Source organism: Bison bison, unplaced genomic scaffold, assembly GCF_000754665.1.
Source record: "Bison bison bison isolate TAMUID 2011002044 unplaced genomic scaffold, Bison_UMD1.0 scf7180017864068, whole genome shotgun sequence".
NCBI classification, from domain to species: domain Eukaryota; kingdom Metazoa; phylum Chordata; class Mammalia; order Artiodactyla; family Bovidae; genus Bison; species Bison bison.
Window position 1 is genome coordinate 8,508,543 of NW_011494640.1, and position 17,413 is coordinate 8,525,955.

The 17,413-nt window shown below is 43.5% G+C and overlaps 1 protein-coding gene across 2 annotated transcripts in view; it reads right to left on the reverse strand.

The window, feature by feature from the left end:
• Positions 1–16,879, reverse strand: part of RHBDD1 (rhomboid domain containing 1) — a 135,747-nt gene extending 118,868 nt beyond the window's left edge. The window contains exons 1-2 of one of the 2 annotated variants that reach the window (XM_010837050.1): positions 16,738–16,879; positions 14,529–14,695 (exon numbers count right to left, since the gene is read on the reverse strand). The gene's annotated coding sequence lies outside the window, so the exon portion shown is untranslated. The remainder of the gene's footprint in view (positions 1–14,528; positions 14,696–16,737) is intronic. The other variant, XM_010837049.1, reaches the window with a different exon arrangement.
• Positions 16,880–17,413: the final 534 nt, after the last annotated feature.

A 17,413-nucleotide genomic window follows, 5' to 3' on the forward strand; every position in this document is an offset into this window, starting at 1 on the left:
CAGTTTTAGTGAGAAAGCTTCAGAGAGAGAAATTCCATTTCTTTCTCATTTAAAGAGACCAAGATGACAGTGCTCTTAAATTGGACTACTAGAACTCAAAATCAGCTCATCATACCGGACAGTGCTTGTTTATCTGGCAAGCCCTTCAACCTTCTGCCTCTCACAAACGCCACCCTTGCCGCTACTGTCTATGCTTTTGAGACCCCTCCATGGTCCTATCCATCACTCAAAAAGTAAATGTCCACATTTCCATGGGTTTCCCAGGTAGTACTAGTGGCAAAGAATCCATCTGCCAATGCAGGAGACGCAGGAGACCTGGGTTCAATCCCTGGCTTGGGAAGATCCCCTGGAGAAGGAAATGGCAACCCACCGTAGTATTCTTGCCTGGGAAATCCTATGGACAGAGGAGCCTGGAGGGCCACAGTCCACAGGGTTTCAAAGAGTCGGACACGACTGAGCACTTGTCGGCAGCACGTTTCCACAGCACGTAAGAAATTCCTGGAATGACTATATGGGGTTAAATAAAAATCTTTTGTAATTTTAGTTTGTGATCTAGAGGCAGACCAGGAAACAGCTCAAACTTCTGATGCACAGTCCATCTTTTTTTTTTAACTCCATAGAAACCCTGAAATAAGATGTCAGCTACTTTGCTTTCACATAGCTGTTTCTTGGTGGTAAACTCAAGTTTAAGAGAATTCTTATAGGTTCTTAAAAAAAAAAAAAGAGAGAGACTAAAACGTTTCATTTTTAGCTCAATCTCTCCTTATATAGCATAAAATTCAATGAGAACTATTTTAGGTAGTAATAAGTGAGAAAAGGGTGAATGTTTAAATATTTCCATTTAGCCAAGGGTTTGCTTGTATGAAAAGTAAGATCTCACCAAAGAGCTAAGATAGGGCCACCCAGTTTAAGGTAGGTATTGCTCGTGGCAATAATGACACCCACTGAAATGGATGCATTGTCAAGTGAGCTATCACTGTGGGTGCCGGGCTTTATCTTACCAGGAACTCTGGGAGCTGGTACCGATAATACCCTCAGTGTTAATGCCAAGGGCTAGGACTCTGCCTTACCTCCCTGTCACTGGTGGCTTGTCAGAGCAGGAAAGGTGGGTGTCACGGGCCACAGAAACACTCGGGTAAAGAACTGCAGGTACTGAAGGCTGGAAGTCTGTCAGAGGACACCAAGGGCACAGGGATGTGGGCATCACGCCCTGATGTGAGACACGCTCCCTGCCACTCCTCCCAACCCGTTCAACTCTGCCCCAACCTTCAGAGCCCCTCTCCTGAGTTGCACCCTTAATGTCAGATTCCTCAGCCATCTCAGCATTCACAAAATCTCCCACAATGCCTTCCACGTGTACGATCCACCTGTGCCAACAGGATGTCTTTTTATCATCTCCACTACACTGTGTTTTCAGGATACCTCAGGGTTTGAGAGCGCATATTCTGGAGTCTAAACTGGTCCCAGTGACTGGCTTTAGCCTTAAGAGCTGTGTGAAGTTGGGCGAGTCACTTAACCTAAGCCCCCGTTTCCTGCTGTGAAAATGGAATAATAATAATAATAGCTAAATCTGATCCTGTCCAAGTCTCTTGGACAGCAGGGAGATCAAACCAGTCGATCTTAAAGGAAATTAATCCTAAATATTCATTGGAAGGACTGATGCTGAGGCTGAAGCTCCAGTATTTTGGTCACTTGATGCAAAGAGCTGACTCATTAGAAAAGACCCTGATGCTGGGCAAAGACTGAAGGCAGGAGGAAAAGAGGGTATCAGAGGATGAGATGACTGGATGGTACTACTGATGCAATGGACATGAACTTGGGCAAACTTCAGGAGATGGTGAGGAACAGGGAGGCCTGGCATGCTGCGGTCCATGGGGTTGCAAAGAGTTGGACATAACTGGGTGACTGAATAACAACAAACCTGATCCTAGAATTCTTGCAAGGATTCAGTGACCTAAAACACCAAGTTCTTAGAATGACGTCAAGCACACAGTCAACACATTCAATCTCAGCTCATGTTTTAATGACTTAAACAGAGATACCCATTTGTTACTGAGTTTAAGTTTTCCTCAACACGTTGACTAAAGTTACACTCTCATATAGTACGAGTTCATCCTTGGCAGCACTGTTCTCAAGCTTTACACCTGCACTATTACCCGATAAAGTTAATTCACAGATCAGGACCCACGTAATGAAGGCTGCCTCAAAGGTCTGGCTCATGCCACAAATCTAAACCCAAGTCAGCCTGCTTTTATGGGAACAGCCTCGCTGCCCAAGAAACCTAACGCCAACCACAATCCTCCAGATCAGCTTTAGTCAGGTCACCTTACTCTCTTGAAAAAACAGGTCCTGCTCGCCTCAAAAGGAAACCACCCCCTACCCCCTAGCCAACCATGCTGTTTCTTGCCTCTTCTAACATTCTGTAAAACTCATGCGTGTACATGTGTGTGTGCTCAGTCATGTCCAACGCTTTGTGACTCCATAGACTATAGCCCACCAGTCTCCTCTGACCATGGAATTTTCCAGGCAACGATACTGGAATGGGTTGCCATTTCCTACTCCAGGGCGTCTTCCTGACCCAGAGATCGAACCCACATCTCCCGCATCCCTGCATTGGCAGGCAGGTTCTTTACCATTATGCCACCTGGGAAGCCCTCATAAAACTCGCTCTGGCCCCAAATTCCCCAGGAATAAGGCTCCGCTGCTTGGGAGGTGCCCTGTCCCCCCACTCTATGAACAAAGGACATCAAACTCATCACTAAGTTGTCTTAGTTTTGTCATCCTGCATATCCCATTCAATCCTCTAAACTTTATGCGGCAGGTATTATTTCATTTTACAGATGAGTGGGGATTTTAATCAAGATAATCTGGCTCCAGAGTCCTTGTTCTTAAAAGGAAGTTGTGAATCAGGTCTGTCTGCATGAAAGTTGTGAGTTTTTAACTCTTAAGATAGCCTATTCTTGTAGTAGTTTATCAGAACTGCCATGTAAACATTTCAGTGAGTTACTACTGCTCAGTGGCCATGGTTCTAGGTAAGCTGTAGGGCAGGAGAGGTGCACCCCCAAACAGGCCACTTGGCATAAGGATTATCTTGAGCTGAATATAATTAAGAACAAGCAGATACAACTAAAGCTGCTTCCCCAATCTGCTTAAAAGCAGGACATAAATATGTGTAACCCCTCCCCCTTTACCAGGCAGGACAAAAGTTAATCACCAGAGACAACCTTAAAATTGGCTCCCCAAAAGATGTGCACGGCAAACTTTGTCAGCTAGCCCTGAACTTCCATTAGTTCCCTGACCCTTTTGCCTTCCTACCATTTGCTGCCCTAGAAACTCAAAGCCCTTTTCCTTTGCCTTGTCACTTCTCAAAGAAATGTATCGTTCCTTTGCTAGGATGCTGTATAAGCCCAAGTTCTAACCAACTCTTGAGCTACTCATCACTAGCTATGGTACTTCCACCATCTGAGCCACCAGGGAAGCGCACTAAAAGCTGTACTACATGAATTCTCCAGGCAAGAATACTGGAGTGGGTAGTCATTCCTGTCTCCAGGGGATCTTCCCAACCCAGGGGTTGAACTCGGGTCTCCTGCATTGCAGATAAGGAGAAGTGGGCATCAGAGGACGAGATGGCTATGAACATGAACGGGGGCCAATTCCGGGAGATGGTGAGGGACAGGGAGACCCGGCGTGCTGCAATCCATGGGGTTGCAGAGGGCTGGTCATGACTGGATAACTGAACAACCACCAAGATACTTCCACTGTGTGCACAAGCTTAGCTGCAATTCTCAAAATGAGCCTTTATCTCCAGATTTGGGGGTGGCAGTTTGCCCTGTGACCTCAATTCTGACAGATCTAAGAAAAAGTCACTGATTTTCAGTTTGTTCAGGGTTCTTCTTGTTGTGAAAACCAGGGTAATGACCTGCAAGCTCTTCACGTCATTGCTGAAATAGGAAGTCACTCCTACTGTCTTTTGATAAGAGAAATGACACTTCAACCACCAAAAGAATTAGGAAGGACATTATTTGAGCATAAAGACTTGTCTTTGCTAAGAAAGTGCAATTGGTGACTTTCATCACACACCAAAATATATACGCACTTTGAAGTATTTCAAATGTAGAAAATTTCAGAACACAGAGCTTTTACTCTACCAAATGTAACTGTTTCTTGACACAAAGTAACTTGAGGTACAAAGTAATGCTCAAATACCCAACCTCTTTTGGTAATTGTCATTGCCATAGCTTAAAAAACAACAACAACAAAATCTGTTTCTAAAATCAAGTTAAGAAACAAAACAGTAACAGTAATCCAAATGTCACTTTTCTCATTTTGGAATATACTCTACACACATAGAGAAGCTGAGGAACAAAAGCCCCTGCTCCTTTGCTGACTTTTCTCCCACCAGGACCAGGGCTTGACCTGGCAAGGACTCTGGAAAGAAGGGCATGAAGCACAGCGATATGAAGGGTGCCCTGCCCAGCATTCTTTCACCCTCAGGCCCAATCCTGCAAAGTAAGGCTTAATCTAAGCCACAGAACGGCAAACATCTTTTCTACCTTTTATGTGGACAGTAAGGAGATCAAACCAGTCAATCCTAAAGGAAATCAACCCTGAACATTCATTGGAAAGACTGATGCTGAAGCTGAAACTCCAATACTTTTGCCACCTGATGCGAAGAACTGACTCATTGGAAAAGACCCTGATGCTGGGGAAGACTGAAGGCAAGAGGAGAGGAGGGCAGCAGAGGATAAGATAGTATCACTGACTCAGTGGATGTGGGCTTGAGCAAACTCCAGGAGATAGTGAAGGACAGTGAAGCCTAACGTTTTGCACTTCATGAAGTCACAGAGTCGGATTTAGTGACTGAACAACAACAACCTCTTAAGCGACACTTTTCCAACTCTTAGCCCTGTGTTTCACCCTGGAAGGGGTATCTTCTTTTCACATTCAACAAATACTTAGGTAGCACTCATGAAGTGTAAAAATTTCTATACAACAGCCTCTTTGGGAGGAAAGGGTAACCTTTACCCCATCCTTGCTCTCATTTTATTCAGGGTGATCATGATTCATAAGAAAGTACCCAGTGATGAGTAACTCAAAAGATGGCTAGAACTTGGGCTTATACAGAATCTTAACAAAAGAACAATACATTTTTAGAGAAGTGACAAGGCAAAGGAAAAGGGTTTTGAGTTTCTAAGGCAAATTTCTTTGCCAAATCTCCAAATGCTGCCTGGTTGGATCACATCATTTTGCCTTTGAAGGACTTCTGCAGAAATGTACCTTCATATTATTTGAGGCCCTGACATAGGTCTCACTCACCCGAGGGACTGCTGCAGAGGAATCATTTTCACATTGTCATAAAACACTGTTCAGACTTCTCCGTCCCTGTGCAAAATCCTACCAGAGCTAGAAAGGCTTAATTTCACCTAAGAAGTGCCTGTGCTCTCTTCTGCTGAGAGCTACTAGTCATTTGGTTGCTTTTTTTCCCCCTTTACTACAAACTTCTGTCTTAAGTCATTTCTAAAACTGACACTTTCTGGAAATGGGCAAATGTACAAATTTGTGCCAATATAAATGTACAAATATGTGCCAATATAAAAAGGTATTAAGTCAATTCAATTCAGAGAATACCTTAGGAAGAATCCCTACCTGCATCAGACTTTGAAAAAGCAGATAAAAGGAGGAAAGGTATTTGTGCTGTTAGTATATGTGTTAGTCATTCAGTCGTGTCCAACTCCTTACAATCCTATGGGCTGTAGCTCGCCAGGATCCTCTGTCCATGGAATTCTCCAGGCAAGAATACTGGAGTGGGTAGTCTTTCCCTTCTCCAGGGGATCTTTCTGACCCAGGGGTCGAACCCAGGTCTCCCTCATTGCAGGCAAATTCTTTACCATCTTAGCCACCAGAATAGCTGTTAGCATAGAGACAGCAAATAGGTGAAACATGCTTGTGTGTGCCTGTTCAGTCATGTCTGACTCTCTGTGACCCCAAGGACTGTAGCCCACCAGGCTCCTCTGACCATGGGATTTCCCAGGCAAGAATACTGAAGTCGGTTATTTCTTCCTCCAAGGGATCTTCCCGACAAAGGGACTGAACCCACACCTCCTGCACTGGCAGGCAGGTTCTTCACCACTGCGCCACCACAGAAACCCAAAATATGCTTAGCGAAGTTTAAACGCATTAGGCTGCTCAGTTCTGCTATAATGCTTGTTTTGTAACAAGCAGATTTGTTCAAATGCAATTAATATTGATATATCAGGGAACAATCTGAATACAAAGTCTGCATCAGATTTGCACAGTTTCATCAGCAAGTCCTAAGTGAATGCAGGAAACTGCACTCTGCTAAAGCAAGCTGTACAGACATTCATAAAATGTACACATTTGCGCACTTTGAACACCCACCAGCGGCCTAAAGTTCACTGCGTATTTAATAAGTTACGCACCTCCACGTCCCCAGCTACGACTCACCCATCCAGATGATCCTTCCTCCACCACGTGACAGTTATTCACAAGCTTCAGTCCTTCTGACAACCACTTCTGACAGCAAAGTTTAGAACTTTGGGAAGGGAAAGTGCCATATTTCTTATGTACTTCTGTATTTATCATTTAAGGAGTGTAAAACCATGCTACCATTAGGTTCCTATCTTTTTTTTTTAAAGGTACCACTGATAAAGGTTTTGAGTGTTTTGCTCCTAGTACCCTTTGCGCCATAAGCTCTCTGGTTTTTACCACATGATTTTGTACAGTCTGGTGGTTTGGGGAATGCCTCTGTCACTTTTGGCAGAGCTGACTATTCCTCGAGTCTAAAGTGTGTGGGAAGGAGGACAGTCTGTATTCGGGAACTGCTGCTCTTTAGCCAATGTTATCCCACATCCACTCTGTATTTTATTTCTATCATTCCACTCTGTAACCCAAACTACCCAGGTTAGAGGCTCTTGTCACTCAAATATTTAAACACCATATACTCTGAACTTTCTTGGACAAATTAGAATAAGAGGGGATAAATTCTCTTTCAACCTACCAAATATGCCCATTTTTCCCCCCTTAAGTCTTCTCTACCAAAAGCTATTTCACCTTCCTTCACATGGAATTTAAAACCAAGACTCATTTAATTTTGGCATTTGTTTACTTGACTGTATGTCCTAGGAGTGTCAAGGCTTCACGTCCGATTACAATTATTCAATGACACAAAACATCTGTGTTTGGCCAGATGCTTTTAGTAAGAGATATCAGTACAACATTCAAGGGCAACAATTTCAGCAAAGAAGTAAAAGCAGCGTGAAAGTAAGAACCCAAGATCAGATGTTCTGACAACACATGCAGCTCAATGAGCCAACTGCATTTACATGCATTGTGCATGTGTGACTCCAGACAGCATACAAGGTCAAACCGCTGTCAGTGACAATAAGCTTCCAAACTTCTGGTCAATTATCTGGTTAATAACAAAAGACAAGGCTATGACATCATTACGGCTATAATTAATTTACACAGATCTGCTTCCTGTTAATCGAATACATCTTTAAAAGCACTTAATTACTTTTCACCTAGAAAGCCAACACTCAGCTTTGTTAGGCGAAAAGCAACCTTGCTGAATTCAACATGAGAGGCTGTCAGGCTGCTCTAAGACATAAAGGACAAGTCTTCACAGGGCACACTGCTGCAATACAGGAGCTGCTGCCACATCCACAGCAAACAGATGCACAAGATGATGGATAGCACAACACATTCGAACAGTTTCTGAAGACAAAGAAGTTGTCAGCGAACGGGGGGGTAAACAGACAGATTCTAGCTAAGGAAACATCACGGTGTTTTTTGTCAAAATGACATACAGGACTAGTAATATTAACACATGGAGTACAGGACAGTAGTTAAGGGCATGGTCTTTGGTAAAAGCTCCAAAATACGCCAGCCATGTGACTTTATAGGAAAGTTACTAACTGCTGGTTTCTCACCAGTACAAGGAGATAATGTAGCCACATGTGGGACTGTGAAGCTCAAATGAGATTATGTATATAAAATCATAAATTGGAAAGTGATATGATTTTTAATGCATATAAACACATAAAATGAGGTTTAAGCCGAATAATTGATGCTTTTGAACTGTGGTGTTGGAGAAGACTCTTGAGAGTCCCTTGGACTGCAAGGAGATCCAACCAGTCCATTCTGAAGGAGATCAGCCCTGGGATTTCTTTGGAAGGAATGATGCTAAAGCTGAAACTCCAGTACTTTGGCTACCTCATGCGAAGAGTTGACTCATTGGAAAAGACTCTGATGCTGGGAGGGATTGGGGGCAGGAGGAGAAGGGGACGACAGAGGATGAGATGGCTGGATGGCATCACCGACTCGATGGATGTTAGTCTAAGTGAACTCTGGGAGTTGGTGATGGACAGGGAGGCCTGGTGTGCTGTGATTCATGGGGTCGCAGAGTCAGACATGACTGAGGGACTGAATTGAACTGAACTGATTAAAAATTCTAAAAAGCTTGATTTTATAACTTAGTAACCAAATAGCCTTTTTCTGGGCTACCTATGATCCTACATTTTTAAACTGTATTGTGTGATACAATTATACACTTTTTTAAAAAACATGATGGGCTATGTGGAAGGCACAACAAAACAGAAAAAAAAATTTAACTAAAATAAATTCAACAATAAAATTTCAAACCAGAGTTTTTGTCAAGATGATCTGAATCATTACATTTGAGAATTTAATGAGCCTCCATTTTAGGATTAAAAAAAAATGTCAGATGGCAAAAGTTTAATTCCTCCCCCCCTTTTTAGAGTGTTATACTCTTGATTAAATGATCTTTATACACGAAAAATAAAATACTGGATTTCGTATATAATCTTGACTTGTGCTCCATCGTGAGGTGAATTAGTGCCAACTCCAATTCTGATCCATCATCACTTATGATTTCCAGTATCAATCATAAGCCGGTTCCTTCTCTCACAGACTACAAGTTTTAGTGTAATGAGGGCTCATTAAAGTTCTCCGACTGACAGCCCTTCAGACGTGGGTCCTTCAACCAGGAGGCGCTCAGGGAGCAGCAGTGCCAGCAGTCCACCGTCACTCCCTTCAAGAGGATTTAGGGAACTCCACGCTCACGCTCACTCCACACCGGATTTCTTTGTTTACCTAAAGTCCGTGAAAAGGTGAGAGCCATAACCCCATTTAAACTAACGCATGTAAGAACTGTTAGTGAATTATTTATGGAACTGAAATCCTCCTAGCACAGGAAGAAGTCAAGAGGGGAATGGCATGCAAGACATCAGAAATGTTCATGTTCCTCAAGCACAGAGGACGTCGGCTAATTACCAGGTGGTGGAGACAGCCTGGGTTTGTTTGTTTTGCTTTGCTGTCTGGCCAGCATCAATTTCGTTCTTTCAATAACAGGTGAGAGATGGCTCTCACTCCCATTGGATGTGGTCCTGGAAGGACCACAAATCAGGGGTGCATTTCCTACATGGATTCGAGGGTGACACTGACCAAAACTGGAATAACAGCTCTTTTCCTGGAATCTAAAACCTGTGCAGAGATACTAAACAGCTTCCGGATCTGATATTCAGAACACTAAAGAATTTTCCAGATCTACCCAAGTCTACTCTGGAGAAGGAAATGGCAACCCACTCAAGTATTCTTACCTGGAGAATCCCATGGACAGAGGGGCCTGGTGGGCTACAGTCCACGGGGTTGCAAAGAGTCGGACACGACTGAGTGACTTCACTTCACTTCACTTCACCCAAGTCTACTCAAGCCTCGAGTGCTTATCTGGCTGCTGTCCTGTGGTTTTGGCTTTTCTGTAGATTTTCTGAGCTTATTTATATATTTCCATTAAATCTCCTGTTCTTGAATAAGTTGGGCTTCCCTTGTGGCTCAGCTGGTAAAGAATCTGCCTGCAATGTGGGAGACCTGGGTTTGACCCAGGGGTTGGAAACATCCCCTGGAGAAGAGAATGGCTACCCTCTTTAATATGCTGGCCTGGAGAATTCCATGTATAGTCCATGGGGTCACTAAGAGTTGAACACAACTGAGCAACTTTCACTTTCTTGAACAAGTTATCAAGGTAACTTAGTTAACTTCTGTTTTCACAGTCGAAGAACCCTACCCAGATATTAGGGCATTTGCCAAGGGCGAGCAGCAGATCCTAGTATCTTTCAAGCATCACCAACTCTCATTTTTTATTGAGTCCATACAACACTCTAGCTGACCAGAAGAACCGCAACTGGGAGGGTATATAAGCAGCATCCCAAAGGCTGGCCATACACAAGCTATTCCCAAAGAAAGAAGCGTGCACAGAGCTGAGGAGGTGAGCACAAAAGCAGCTTCTGCGTACACAAGGCAAAGCCCTCTCAGTGCCATACACGTGGTGCATAAATTTGGACACTAAATGAAGGAATATTATTTCAAAAGGAAGAACTGATTGTCTTAAATGTGGCTTCTACTTATACAAAATTGATGGTTTTTCAGGAAAACTTCTAATTACTGAAGTGATGTACTCCCTTTGTTCTGCATTTAAAGTAAGACTAGTCTATACACCTAATAAAATGTTATCAGTTGATAAAACTTCTGGCTAGAACTTTAGGACAATGAATTATTCAGATTCATGGGAGGAAAGGAGGGAGAAAGGAGAGGAGGAAGAGAGAGAAGAAAGGAAAAACGGGGTAAGAGACTTAAATTTCATAGCCTTCAGAAAGGAACGCAGAGGTATCCTGCATGCTTTTCTGTGGAAAGGTTTAACCCTCCTTTCCACCACAATGCACTTTCATTAACAGATCTAAATATCCACATTTCTCTAATCGTGAACCCAGAGAAGAAAACCAATGAATGCGAAACTACAGCAATAAAAGCACTAAGCATGTAAGTCAATATATCTTCATCTATATTCCATCATTTAAGAAATATCTGAGCCTCTACTAACAGACAAGCTCTGTCCTTATAGACAACCATAGTCTTGAGAGAGAGACAGACAGACAAACAGCAACATTACAGTGTGATAAAGAACTGTAACAGGTCTGCAAATAAAGATGCATTAAGTGTCTGGAAAATAGCAAAGGTAAGTTTTAAAATTCAGTATGGGATGTGGACTTTTCTATGGCTCTGTAAAGAATCTGACCACAATGCAGGAGACCCCAGTTCAATCCCTGGTTTGGAAAGATGCCCTGGAGAAGAGAGTGGCTACCCACTCCAGTATTCTTACCTGGGAAATCTCATGGACAGAGGAGCCTGGCAGGCTACAATCCCCAATCCACAGAGTCACAAAGAGTCAGACACAACTGAGCTACTAACACTTTATGGGGTGTGGGAGGAAAGAAAGAAAGAAAGTCCTGGATCAAGTATTATCCTGTGGGCAACGTGGAGGGAGATCAAATGTCCAGGACACAGAGTCAAAGCAGTGGAGCCATTCCACAAAAAGAAATGGATGAAATTTTAAGTCATCATTTGGTGGATGTAACACAGGGCGAATGTTTAGAAAGCAAAAAGGTCCCTTATTAATACAAAATGTACATTCCTTGGAAAGAGAAAGACCTGAAGACTCTGGTGTGTAGGAACTTCTACTACCTGGGCAGCAGGCACAATGTTTATTCCTACATCTGTTCAAAGTCAGCATCACAACTGATTCGTTACAATATACATCACTGCAAATGTCTTGTATTTTTAACATTAAAAAAAGGTAGCAAAATTTCTTTCACAGTGTTGCCCAAGAGACTTTGCTCAAGGGAAATACACATAGGCCCTTATATATTATTTATACAAAACTGAAGTCATTGCCATCTGTATCTAAATTTCATTCATAACTATCCTGATATTGTGACTTTGGATTTAAAAAATGCATAAGCAAGAAACAGCCATTGGTGTAGTAACAACATTCCTGGGGTTAAAGCCAGATTTGGGGTCAAATCTAGACACGTACTAGTATGTGGTTTTGGGCAAATCACATAATCAATCCTGCTTCAGTTTCTTTATCCATGGATGATGAAAATTCCACTTACTTTCTGGCATCATCAGGAAGAAGAAATGCAATAGCCTGTCATGTAAGAGCACATAGCACATCCCCAAAGTTTGTTTTCCATTCTCCCTTCTTCTCCATAAAGTAATGAGCCTTCTGCCCCCATGGAACTAGACTTTATTGCTTTATAATTATGATATCCATGTAACAATGTCCAAAAGAGGAGGTGGTAAATAACACCAACATGCAAACCTGAATGCACACATTGTTAGCTGGCTACCAGCTAGATCCCCAGGGGCTCTTGCACACTATCTATTGCTTCCCAGAAATTTGATACATTTTCTCTCCTGAATACAGCCAAAATTATCCACTGGCTTTGAAATATCACCATCATGATGTTGCACAGAGCAGCTGGTTGATTGAAAGTGACTCCCCCTCCCCCACACTCCAGCTGTCACCAGGAAACCCTCCTCAGTGTGTGAAAAAGGACAATGTGATAATACTACTACTGCTATTAATAACAATCTAACAAATACTTAGCATTTGAGATTATTTTTCTTATGAAAGCTCACTCTTAACTGGAAATTAACTCTTTAAGAAAAACCTTTTACCATATAAATGCAAACCAGCTGTTTTCATACAACAGAAAACCAAAGGACAGTAAACACAAGTAATATATTTCCACTGACTCCTTGTTTCTTGTTCCTTGAGTCACTTATAATGCTAAACAACAGCCAGTTAAAATACTAAATAGTTTTAAATGTGCTAACAGATGTCACAAGCTTAGAGTGATTATAAAAAAAAAAAACAAACCTCAGATGATTTCTCAAAATATGTGCCTAGATTCCTATTTTTGTATTAATCACATTGAAGGTTGGATTTTTCTTTTCTAATAGCCACTCATTTCTCTGTAAGAGAAGCATATGTATGGCATGTTTGACATTGCTAAAAATGCTGGAAGTTGTTTTTAGAACATGTTTGTGAATCCCACTCAGGAATTCTCAGCGCCTGGACTTCTTGGGTACAGTACAGCTCAATCTCCTGAGGATTTCCACACCAAGATGAGGAGTTTCACACCTTCTGACTCAGCAGGGTCACTGCAGGAGGTTCAGGATAAGCCCTTCAAACTCTCAAAGCCTCTCAGCTCCTGAGCTTTACAAGATGCTGCTAAACAGTTTCCCCTGCTACAAAAATCTGAGGTCCCCTGCTCAGCTGACTGACTGGAACTGCAGCACAAAAGGTGATCTTTTTAAGGCATTTCTATCTCTGTAATGGCTTTTAAAAGAATTTTTACAAATACACATATAATGTATAGATTATCTGTCCCCACTCCCACATTACATACATTGCCAAGTAAACAAAATTACGACCTAGTAATGACACCTTCCGTGCTCACATATTCATACGTAATATACACAGAAATACAAGAGATTTTTGGTATTTTAAAAAATGGAACACAAAACTTTTTGCTTTGCTATCATTAAGCATCCATATTGCAAAATAATGATTTCAGAGCTGACAGCATTTTCTTATTCTTTGGTGCACGTCTTCAGTGAAGTCTCATCTCCTGTGACAAGTGCCCCTTCCTCTAGCTATCCCTGTTAACTGAAGATACTTAAATATTAACCCCTGATCCTGACCCTGTCCTTTCAGTACACACACAAAACAATGAAGGAAAGTTGCTCTGTTACAGTGATAGACCTGAAAATGGTGTTCTTCCATTGGGCTTAGAGGTTTAACTTTCTCCAAGTGTTTGCTTTCTCTCATACGTAATAATGTGAAAGCTTTGACTCCTCAGCATTTTGCTTTAAAAAAGAAAAAATCAGTGCAGTTAGGTAATTAACAGAATCACCTCATTTATAAAAATATTACGAGGCAATGAATGAGATCAAGCTAGATTTGAGGTGATAACCACCTTTTCTCCCTTGTCCAATGTTTAGCAGTTACCTGAGCCTCTCAGTGTCACAGACGTGTTTTGCACTGGATTTTATTTTATTCAATGTCTTAAGGTAGTCCACACCATGCTATGCTATGCTATGCTAAGTCACTTCAGTCGTGTCCGACTCTGTGCGATCCCATAAACGGCAGCCCACCAGGCTCCCCATCCCTGGGATTCTCCAGGCAAGAACACTGCAGTGGGTTGCCCTTTCCTTCTCCAGTGCATGAAAGTGAAAAGTGAAAGTGAAGTCACTCAGTCATGTCCAACTCCTAGCAACCCCATGGACTGCAACCCACCAGGCTCCTCCGTCCATGGGATTCTCCAGGCAAGAGTGCTGGAGTGGGGTGCCATTGCCCTCTCCAACCACACCATGACTCCTACTCTATAGGAGAGGAAATGAATACTGGGAAGATATTAACTTGTCCGCTGGACATGATCAGTACGTAACAAGAAGCGGGGTTCAAAGCAGAGTCTGCCTGACCCCAACCGCAGAGACCTGCCTCTCAGACACAGAGGACAAGAAAAATGGGCCTTTGTGAAAACTGAAGGCTTCATGGTGGGACAGTGTTAAGTTAGTAGCAGCATTAACAAAACTACTTATAGGAGCTGAAATCTACGCTGACTCCTGTTTATCTGAAAACTCACCACAATACCCAGGAACCACAGTGCAGACTTAGGAGCAAAGACTTATCAAAGTGACGTGTAGTCTCAACCACAGTGTGGCACTCTTCTCAACATCACAGTGAGTCTAGGCTTTAGGGCAGCTGCTTCAGGTCCTGAATACTTCTCTATATACCCCCAACACTGACGCCCTGAAAAGGGAAGGAAAATGTAAGCAAACACCGCAACTGATGTTTGGTCAAAACAGTGGATGGAGGGCATATCTAACTTAATTCCTGTGATGCCTCCGGAAAACAGAGATCAGTGGATAGGATGAGGCCTTCTCTGCTAATATTGCGGAGCTGTATGACACGCGGGAAAAAAAGATAAGGAGAGAAACATCTTCAGTCTTGCCTCTTGTTTTCAAGTCACTGCTCTGTAATACTTCTCAACTCTAAGGCTGAGGCTGGTCTATGGTCAGTTATCCACTTTATTATTTTTTTTTTAACAAGTTCTGGGGCAAAAGAAGGTTGGGAAAGACCAAAAGGCCGAAGAATTAAAAACTACTCTTTAACACAATTACTAATGTGGTTCTTAAAAATACCACAGCATAGGTATTAACTGAATATCCTACACTGGACAACCTCAACTGTATACAACACAATGAGAATCCATAAACAAAATGCCCTCTAAGTAGCAGCAGAGGCACAATATTCGTGCACTACAACTCACATCTAAACCAAAGAAGAATCCTTCTAGCATAATCTATGTACTTATTTTAGGCAAATTACTTAACATCTCATTCTAACAAATTACTTAATAACATCTCATCTGTTTTCCATCTGTGTTAAAACATTTTTCCTGAATTTTCACAAAGAATACCCACAGCCTTATGAAGTTATCTGTAACTAGTCCAAGGTCCTACAGGACTTCCCTGGTGGCTCAGACTGTAAAGCGTCTGTCTACAACGCAGGAGACCTGGGTTTGATCCCTGGGTTGGGAAGATTCCCTGGAGAAGGAAACGGCAACCCACTCCAGTACTCTTGCCTAGAAAATCCCATGGACAGAGGAGCTTGGTGCAGGCTATTGTCCAACGGGACGCAAAGAGAAGAGTCGGGCACGACTGAGCGACTTCACTTCACTTCAGTCCAAGGTCCTACACCTAGGAAAGGCTTCGCCTGGATTCAAATTCCATTCTGTGACTCCACAATGGCTGGCTGCTCTTTATCAGTCCCGCCAGCATTTCTCAAACTTTAGCACCCAGGTGTACTGGGATCAGTTGGCAATCTCCTTAAAACAGATTTCTGATTCATGGAGTTTGGGGTAAGACTCTTCACTTTGCAGTTCCAACAAGTTACCAGGTGTTGTTGATGCCAGTAATCCTGAGACAACTTAGGAACGCAATGCACTGCATTCTTCTAACATGACTTGTTTTCTCAACCCATGCCACACCAGCAGCAAATTAGAAGCTTTAGATTTAAGTTATTAGAACCAGAAAAGTGTGTCATATAAATGTGAGACATCAGACAGATTTTTAAGAAGTAATTCCAAAGGACAACAACAACAGCAAAAAACCCCCAAAAGCCGCAAAGTCCAGCTGTCACTGCAAAAGGGCCTACCCATCTCGATGACTCAGTCATAACTACGCAATTATTTATTGTGCTGGTAACCCTGAGTCTTCAAGAGAGCTTATGCTTGGTTTAGAAAAACATACACGCATAGGATCCGTTTTTGAATAGGTTTATAAGGCCTGGATATAAAAGGGTTGTGTACACTTAGTTTACTTCCTGTCCCCTATTAAGGGAAATATCACTACTCAGGTTAGGATTGTTTGCCAAACACAGGTGCAGAGAAAGAGTTCCTCTTTACAAGAGAAACTGAAACCACAAGCCACTGCTGATGCAACACCACTTTAAACTTCGAGCTTTCGTCAGGGATCCTTTAACCACCCCCTCTCCCCGAAACCAACGATCCCATCCTCCCAGCGCCTCTGCCCGTCCTTCCCGGTGCGATCGGCCTCAAGCAGAGACGCAGGGTGAAGACGGTTAGATCTCCAGATAGAGTTGCTCCAGGAAATCCCCATTCTCGGACCGGCCGAGAGATCCCTGGATGCGGAGGCTGGGCCTCTAACCCCGCCCCAGCTCGGGTCGCAAGGAAGCGCCGACAGCCGCCCGCAGCCCTAGCCCCACAGGCGCCCGCGCCCGCGGCCCCGACTGGACTACCACAGCGGCGACGAACAGACGCGGAAACTTACGCTCTCTTACGGCCCGCCTGCGTCCCCACGTCTTCGCGAGCAAGTACGTCATCACGCATGGGCGCCGGCTCCCGGACGCGCCAGGTCCCGGCGGCCCGGGGGCGGGGAGAGAGAGTGGTTGACTTTGCGACGTCGCTTCTACTGCATTCGCCCAGTGGGCGGGCCACGGCGCGTGCTCAGTTGCGCGCACGTGCGCGCTCTTCCTCGCAGGTTTCCCCGAGGGACCGCGAGCGGTGTTGGTGGCTTGGAGGACGCTCCTAGGACGCGACAGGGAAAGGGCTGCGGCCGAGCATAGTGTGGAGGGTTTGTACCTTCCACTCATCTTCCAAGCTCCGAGTGACACCTAGATAATAATATTCCTTCTGCCATAAGTAACTGTTGGCTGCCTGTCATGCGTAAAGCAAGTGAATGGCCTGCATTCGAGTACATGGACGTGGGATGGAGTAGGCCCTATCAGGCTGAGAAACTGCCCTTCCGAGCCCTCCCACGGGCTCAGGACCTGCTGTGTGGAAGAGTAACACACGTGGACTGGATGGCGGAAGAGATACCTGTTCATGAGTTATCAGACTCCGAAGAGCAGCCGACCCTCAGGGCGGAACCCGTGGTTACAAAGCAAGCTAGCAAAACAAGATTGTGGGTGTACATTTCACTCCGTAGAGCTTCCACTTGAGGCTAC